General features: G+C 38.0%; 1 long non-coding RNA gene across 1 annotated transcript; it reads right to left on the bottom strand.

The window, feature by feature from the left end:
* Positions 1-3,111: 3,111 nt before the first annotated feature.
* On the bottom strand, positions 3,112-8,429 carry LOC143924639 (uncharacterized). Its single transcript, XR_013261898.1, has 2 exons — positions 8,392-8,429; positions 3,112-5,049 (listed from the first exon to the last, which is right to left on the bottom strand). It is a non-coding gene; the product is annotated as an uncharacterized LOC143924639 (long non-coding RNA).
* Between the last annotated feature and the right edge of the window lie 450 nt (positions 8,430-8,879).

Raw genomic sequence — 8,879 nt, 5'->3', positions numbered from 1 at the left:
TGGGGGATCTATGCAGGACTCCACTGTTGGGAGTCTGTGGGGTGGGGGGATGGGGAGGTCGGCCGTTGCTGACCAGTTAGGGTTCTGGTTCTGTTTAGTTTTTGTTTTTTTTCACGGTCTATTGCTACAAGTACAATCACAATCTGGAAGGCCGGGTCCGGGTGAACGGTTCGGTCCCATGGGTCACACTGGCCTTGTGGTCTGTGGGACTGTGGGAGACAGGGTGCCCATTAAGGTGGACTGTTTGCTCTTGGGGGGGTGGGCTGCCGGTTTGTATCCTGGGACACATTTCACTCTGCTGTCATGTATGGCTGATTTTTCTGTTCTCTCCTGGAACATGAGGGGTCTGAACTCTGCGGTCAAGCGCTCGTTGGTGTTTAATTTTTTAAAAAGATACTCCCCCCATATCTGTATCCTGCAGGAGACACATTTGGTGGGTTCACGAGTGCTTGGCCTCAGAAAAGCGTGGGTTGGCCAGCACTATCATGCCACATACTTAAGTTATTCCAGGGGGGTGAGTGTGCTTGTCCACAGGTCCCTCTCGTTCCAGCTTCATGAGTTGAAGACAGATCCAGGGGGTAGGTTTATTATTATGCATGTCACCATAGCAAATGTGGACTATGTACTGGTCGGTATATACCTACCTCCACCTGCGGATACTGATCTTTTGTTTGAAATTATGAACACGCTTGTACGGTATTGGGTGGCGAATGTTCTGTTAATAGGAGATTATAACATGGCTCCGTGTCCAGAATTGGATAGGCTCCACCGGTCCTCCCGGAGAGCACCGGGTCTGGCGCATTGGGCCGATACCTTTGGGTTGCTGGATGTCTGGCGCCACTTTCACCCCTCGGGAAGAGAGTTTACTTGCCATTCCTCCATGTTTCGCACTTTCTTGATAGCCCCTAAGCTAACGGCCTTGTTTGCCCAGTCTCTGGAGGGGGGGTTGTTCCCGGAATCTATGCCGGAAGCGAATATTGTGTTGGTGCCCAAGCCGGGTAAGGACCCCGAGGACTGTGCGTCCTATCGCCCAATTTCCTTGATTAACGTCGATGCCAAATTGTTGGCAAAGGTGCTGACGAATCGGCTGGCGCAGGTCCTGGAGAAACATGTTGACCAGACGGGGTTTATGCCTGGTAAGGGCACCGACATCAATTTATGGCGATTCTTTCTCAATTTGACTATCCCTCATGACAATGCAGGAACCAGAGTCATAGCCTCATTAGATGCCGAAAAGGCATTCGACTCAGTGGAATGGGGATACCTCTGGGCGGTATTGCATAAATATGGGTTTGGTCCCCATTTCCTGAGTTGGCTGCAGCTACTTTATAGGCGACCAAGGGCTCGCTTGTGGATTAACGGCAGGCTATCGGAGGGGTTTCAGTTGGAGCGGGGTACCCGTCAGGGCTGCCCCCTCTCCCCCTCTTTATTTGTGGTGGCGCTGGAGCCTCTGGCTGTAGCCCTGGGGGCATCCACAAGGGTGGAGGGGTTGAGGATCGGCTCTCTTGAGGAGAAGGTGTCGCTCTATGCCGACGATGCCCTGCTATGATGCGGTCTCCTCCCTGTGGGCAGCTCTGGAGATTTTTAATGAATTTGGTCGTTTTTCTGGGGTCAGAAAAAATTGGACCAAGTCTGTCCTGTTTCCTCTTGACCCGGGATCGAGAGCGACTGCAGCGAATTCCCAGCTCCAATGGGTCACTGAATTCAAGTACCTCGGAGTGCTGGTGGGCAGTGACCCTTCGACTTACTATGATCTTAACTTGCGACCTGCCCTACTTCAATTTAAAGCCAGATGCGCTTCCTGGGGGAAGCTTCCCTGAATTTGTTGGGTCGCATCAATCTGCTAAAGATGGTGTTTCTTCTCAAATTCATCTATCTATTTAGGAACTCCCCCGTTTTGATCCTGGGCGTATTTTTTGCTGATTTAGATAATTATGTTGGGTCATTTATTTGGGAGGGCTCCACTCCTACTTGCACGAACCACCCTGTGCCTGCCTATACGTTGTGGAGGGCTGGCTCTACCTAACTTCAGAGTCTATTATTGGGCTGCAATCCTCGTGTCGGTCCGTTGGTGGTTTGCCCGCTCTAGGGCAAATGCTGCGGTCTGCCTTGAGGCAGCTAGAGTGGGTTCCTTAGAGACTCTCAGCAGCTTAGTGTATAGAGGGTCTGGAACCTTCCCCCGGGCTTCCACTTCCAACTAGGACGACACTTAGGGTGTGGTGGTTGGCCAGGAGGCGATTTATTAGACCGGGTGTCTGGTCGCCCCGACAGCCACTGTGGGAGAACCCCAGGTTGTACTGGACCCGACGGTGTGGGCGCCATACGGGGTGAAGACGGTGAGGGACATTATGATAGAAGGAAGATTGGGGTCCTATAGAGAACTCTCCACTGAATTCAATTTACCTAGGTGGATGTATTTCTGCTATCACCAATTACGCCATGTGGCAAGGGCACAGCTTCCGGAGATTACAAACCTCTCTATGGACCCCATAGAGGAGCTATTGGCTCAGGATCTACTTTCCAAGCCTCTTTCATCCCTATATGTCTCACTGCTTAGTGTGGACTCTCCTAAGATGGAGAGATTGTGAGAGGCCTGGAGGAATGATATTCCTACCCTAAAGAGAGAAGACTGGAACGACTGCTTTGAGGGAAGCCTGGGCCTGGTGATCTCATCTAGAGATAAGGTGATACAGACTAAGTTTCTACATAGAGTATACTATACCCCTCAGCGACTCCACAGACTGTACCAACAGAGGGACCCTGCCTGTACTAGGTGTAAGAAGGATATAAGGACGTTCTATCATATGTTTTGGAGCTGCCCGGTAGTGGCCAGCTTCTGGACTGCAGTGTTCAACAATATTAATGAGCGACTTGGCTTGTCCCTTCCCCAGTCCCCGGAGCTGGCTCTTCTTGGCATTCAGGAGGAGGACCAGAGGTCTCGCTACTCCAAACTCCTGGTAGCACTTTTTGCTTTATTATCCCAAGAAGGGCATTCTCCTTCGATGGACTTCTGCGTCCCTGTAGAAATTGAGTTATTACTGTATTAATAACTATATTTCAATAATTCATATTGATGAGGAAAGTTCCAAGAAAATCCGTTCAGTTCTCGTGTAAAAATACCAAAATCGATTTAATAATAAAAATAGCAAAAAATTACAAGAACAGTGTCAAAATGTAGAATATAAAATAGCATCAATAAGTTTCTTATTCTTAAAATGAAGATAAATGTATCTTTGTGTATGTGTGTGTGTGTAAGAAAGTTTGTCAGCCTCCTCCAAAGTCTGTGTCAGTCTGCGTCTCTGCAAGTCTGCCCTCTAGAATAGCCTGTCTGTATTTTTCTACCCCTAAAACTAAAAACCCCCACCCTTTTCCCAATTAAGAATGGTTTAACTGAGCCCTGTTGTACTACAGGGAAAGCCCGCGAATTCTGAATGAGCAAATTCCCTCCCACCTCATCCAACAGGATGTTGAAATACAAAACCGTCTCTAAAACATTCCATTGGGATGGCAAAACTGCCATGTATTAAACCATTTAAGTTATACAATACAAGTTTCCTATCTTCTAAACCAAATTCTACATATATCAGTAAATAGATTATATACGTTTAAAATGCAATGTACGTAATGATAATCCTAATCAGGAAATACTGTAATATAAAGAAATAACATGTATCATACTGAAACTCTGTCTTTTAAACAAGGATGTAACATTACCTCTTAAAATGGGGGAGGGGAATGATCAACTGGCTCTAAATTACAGCCATATGTGAAATGTACATAGAACTACTTCCCATGAAATGCATATGAAGCTTTAAAAACACTTTTACATAAATATATGTAAATATACATATATATACATACATATATACGCATATATATGTACACAGACATACACATACATATATATATATACACATATACACCCATTTCACTTTATCCATATCTAGAATATATAATGATATACATTAGCAAGTCAATCATACTCAAGACCCAAACCATATATAAATTTTAATATTCTAACAATTCCCTCTCAAAATGAATGATTAAACAATCTTTTCATTTTAAATCTGTTATCAAAATCTGAATCTAAATCTGAATCTAAATCTAAATCCATTTCTAAATCCATTCATACCTCAAACGCATCACATTTGTATTCATCCATACAATTAGATCTTAAATTAATTGACTTGAATGTATATTTTCAAATTTTGATTCTATACAAGGAAAAGTGAATTTCATAAACCTTTTGCTTCATATACCATAAAAAATATTTTCACCCTTATTATTTTCTTATTCTTTTACCAAATAAATCAATCCCCTTAATTTCATAATTCATAAATGTAACATTGTTGTACAATACTTTGAAATATGAATATCACTTCAAAAATGTATGATTCATATTTTTTCCCTCCAAATTATGTTTAGCATAAACCTTGTCAAAATTAAACATAAAATATGTTTCTTAACTTCAATTTGTTCATATATGTGAGATGATTTCAAAACTAAATAGTTACATATTACAATGTAAAAGTTACTCCTAACTTGTCTTTATGACTTTTAAGAAAAATGTACTCTGTCTTAATTAACACCAGATGTTCCCTCTAACTAGAATGACTCTATTGTAAGGATGTTTAACCCTTTCAACTCTGAAAATACACTACATGTGTTTATAAAAATCAATGTGTAAAAAATATCTCATCTTGATATGAGAACCATATTTTGTCACATAAAAATAATATATAAAAAACTGCAATATCTGATGGATAAATTATTTCATCAGTAGTCAAAAAATCAAAAGTCCATTGTTTTTAAAATGTCCTCTCTTATCAGAGGTTCTCTTGAGAGTTTTTTTTTCTTCTTCTTCTTGCTGCACTCTGTAAAGTTGGAAAACTTTATTGAACATAGAAAGACAACAATAATTATAACGAATGAATCTCTTCTGTCAATTCTTCTCCCAGAACTGATATTCTTAAATTTCAATATTTTGTTTTCATCTGGAAGGTCTAGAAATATAAAATTTCTTCCTTTTGGTGACTTACAAGTCAGATCCTAAAAAAGAATGCAGTATCATTATTTTGAATTTAAATAAATGCAAAATATACCTTCTTTTATTTATTCATTCAGAACATACCAAAATTCTAATATTTTATTATGACATACTAAACATATTTTAATAATAACATTTCTAATTACCTTACTTTGCTCTATTTTTCTTAAACTGACCAATACTCCTTAATTTATTAGTTTGTGTATTTAAACTATAACAAGACGCAATTTTTCTTTTTTTTGTCATGATATAAAACCTTTGTTTTATCAAATGAAAGAAAAGGTTTTAATTCAACCCTAGAAGATTGAAGCAAACTATATATTTACTTCTCCTCTTTAATATTTCAGAGTAATGCGTGTTGTACTGTACTTCTAGCATTTTCTAATTCAGCATTTTCTGTAGAATTTTTGCTGAATAGTATAACCATGCTTTGGGTAACACATACCTGATGAACAATTCTTAATAGCATTAACAAATCCTGGCTCACAGCCTCTCTCAGCACTTGTTCTAACAATACCATTTACAGGCTTTCTAAATACATTTAACTGAGAATGTTCTGTTATCACATCTACCTGTATGGGTTTAGATTGTAAAGTTTTAAAAAATGGGCAATATTTGTCATATAATTCACCTGAATGAATTCTCTTTAAAAGAATTTTTACTGACCGATAAGGTGTCTGTAATATGATCCTACTAGATCTCACAATCTTTTCTGTTACTTTGACTGCAAAATAAACACTTAACAATTGCTTCATATTTGTGTCAAAAGTCTTTTCCATATTCGTCAATCCTCTGGAGAAAAAACCTATTATTTCCGGTTCACCATCTTTTACCTGGGACAAAATCACTGATATGGAATTCTCAGATATCTTAGTAGACATTAGAACAGGTGTAGATATTCCAATTTCAATTGCATGCAACGAGACAGCATTCTGCAAATCTTTTTTCAACATTTCAAAGGCATTTGTCTGGGTTTGAGTCCATTGATCAAACACAACATCTTTTTGTTTCAAGAAATCCATTAATGGTTTAACTTTATCATCATATTCCTGTAAAAACTCTTTACATAAATGTACTTCACTCAAAAATTGATATAATGCCTTGTAAGATGTTGGAATTGGAATAGCAGAAATGTTTCTAACTTTTTCCTGTGATAACTGTCTCTGTCCCTGACTAATTTGCATATGAAGAAAATTGACTTTATTTTTCATTAACTGAACTGACTCTGTGTTCAATTTCAACCCTGCTGTTTGTAACAAAGTAAATAACTCCATCAACAGAGTGACATGTTCCTCTGTATTTTGTGTAGACAACAAAATTTTGTCCACATGTTGGAAAATACATTTTGGTCTAGAAAATTTTGATAAAACTTTCTCCAAGCACTCGTGTACTAAACCATCACTGATATCTAATCCTGGAATTATTCTAGTGAATGCATAAGTTTCTTTATCAAAGCTGAAAGCAAGTTTATAATGACAGCTGTTTGTCAATGGTACTGAAAAAGGACTATTGGCTATTTCCAGTACTGAAAATACTTTGGCCTTGGCATCCATTTGTGACATTAAATTTAAATTAGGAACAATAGGTTTGTTATTTGTAATGCATTTATTCAGTGATCTTACATCAACTGATATAGAATACGAATCATCAGCATTCTTGATAGGCCAAATACAATTATTTACCACTGATTGTGCCTTCTTTAATATTCCTTGCTGTAAAAATGATTGTACAATGTCAAAAACAGGACCTATTGATTCTTGTGGCAACTTATTTTGAATTTGGGGCTTCGGATCTCTTCCCTCAATTTCTATCTCAATATCTTTAAACAAACCTGTATCCGTTTTGGTCTGACTCCAAAGACTTTTATGTGCTCTAACCGATTGTTCCAATTCGAGATTGGTTCCTGTGTGTGGCCAATTAAAATCTGAAGACATGTCAGCGACTGCTGTACAAATACTTCCAACGTTATTGTACTTTGAGGAATCTATTAACATAGATTTGGGCCTAGATGAATCTTTCCATATAGTAGAATTACTTAAATCAATAATCCAATCTAATTTACTAATCACATCCATGCCTAAAATATTCTCTGTATTTTGGCAACACCAGATGTCTATATTTGTTTTTAAAATTCCGGGAATTTCGAGAGTCACATCAGAAACTTTAACTGCAACTGTATTTTCTTTTCCATTGAAATCAATTAAATTACATTTTGGAGAATCAATATTCACAGATAATTTGTGTTTAGTTAAACTGAGTTCAGATCCTAAATCTATTAACCATTTAATATTCTTTCCATTTAATAAACCATGTAACCATGGCCTTCCACTTTCATCTATTAAAAGTGAAGTCACATATTTTAATGTTGGAGGTGACTCAGAACCTTTTTCCCTAAATCCTGATGGTGATGGAAGTAATCCATCCCTCTCATTTTCATCATTGTTTGTCATATTGATTGAACTGTCATTAACAGTCAATGTACTGATCTGTTTGACTTCTGAGGCATAAGGCAAATCAATCAAACTATTGTTTGAAGAAGAAAGAATAAATTGCTCAGAAATATGTTCTGTATTTTCTACTTCCAAAGTTTTCCTTTGTGTACTATGTATAATGGGAATAACATTTCCTGTCTGCTCTGAACCTTTAGCTCCGCCTGTGACGTGTAGCTCATCATCTCTGGGTGTGGCATCACACGTGGCAACTCTTTGAATGCCATTTTCCCTTTGTTTGTCTAAAATATGTCTACATGCTGAAACTTTATTTAATATTTTTCTTTTAAGCAAAACTTCATGTTCCTGGTCATATTTTCCTATAGACCGCTTAACTGGTACCAAAGATAATTTTGGTTTAAACAAACCTTTCTGTTCTTGGTCATCAACCTTGATAGACCGCTTATCTTGTACAAAAGACTCCTGCATAGAATCTGCATTAACATTCATAGAGTCTGCATTATTAATCTCTAAACTCTTGCTTGACTCTGTTTTAAACTTTACATTATTCTGTAACTCAGACAACTGAATATCCTTTATTTGAATTGCACTCTGCAAATCATCTATCCGCTCAGACAAACATACCTGAGTCTCTGTTTTCCCCTTAGTACAAACTACATTTTTTTCAGGAACTCCTGATATCATTGTATCATAAACTTTAATCAATTTAATCAAATTCCTAACCTGTTTGCTGAATTTCTTAAAAGTAAATTTTGACTTTTGTATTTTGATATTAGCTTGTAAGCATTCATTGAACATATAACACCATAATTCATCATCTTTAACAAACTTTGACAGATTTTTAAATTCTAATTCACTCTCATCAGACAATTCATGAATAAGATTCATACTTACCAATGTAGGATAAGCTTCATTCGTGTAACACACGTTCCCTCTCTTTTTTTATAATTCTTTATTTCTTTGCAAGAATACAAAACAACATCATTAATCAATGAAGTACAACATAATGCATTCCTGCCCTTTTTATGAACAAAACAAAAACAAGACAGTATCAGTACAATATCCAATACAGTATATAGTATCTATTCCTCATAGTGGTCCAACAAAAACAAAAACAAACAAACAAAAAAAAAAAAAAAAAAAAAAAAAAAGGGGGAATAAAGGGGGGATAAAGGGGGGAGGGGGGGAGAGATCAATCCCACCCACCGGCGGGTTTAGTTTACATTACTCAACCAGCTCACCTAATCTTCAATTTCTTCTCCAATCAACCTCTTCCCCTCCTCTGACTGTAAAAAAATCTCCCATGGAGCCCAGATTTGCGCTATGGCTTCCCTTTCCTCAGAGGGCATAGGGATCAAATTTTCCATGATCCCAATTTTCCT

This window comes from Lithobates pipiens, unplaced genomic scaffold (assembly GCF_037356315.1).
Source record: "Lithobates pipiens isolate NorthernLeopardFrog02 unplaced genomic scaffold, aLitPip1_a1.2 Scaffold_22, whole genome shotgun sequence".
Classification (NCBI taxonomy): Eukaryota; Metazoa; Chordata; class Amphibia; order Anura; family Ranidae; genus Lithobates; species Lithobates pipiens.
The sequence above is the reverse complement of the archived record's forward strand: the minus strand, read 5'-3'. Positions and strand labels throughout refer to the sequence as shown.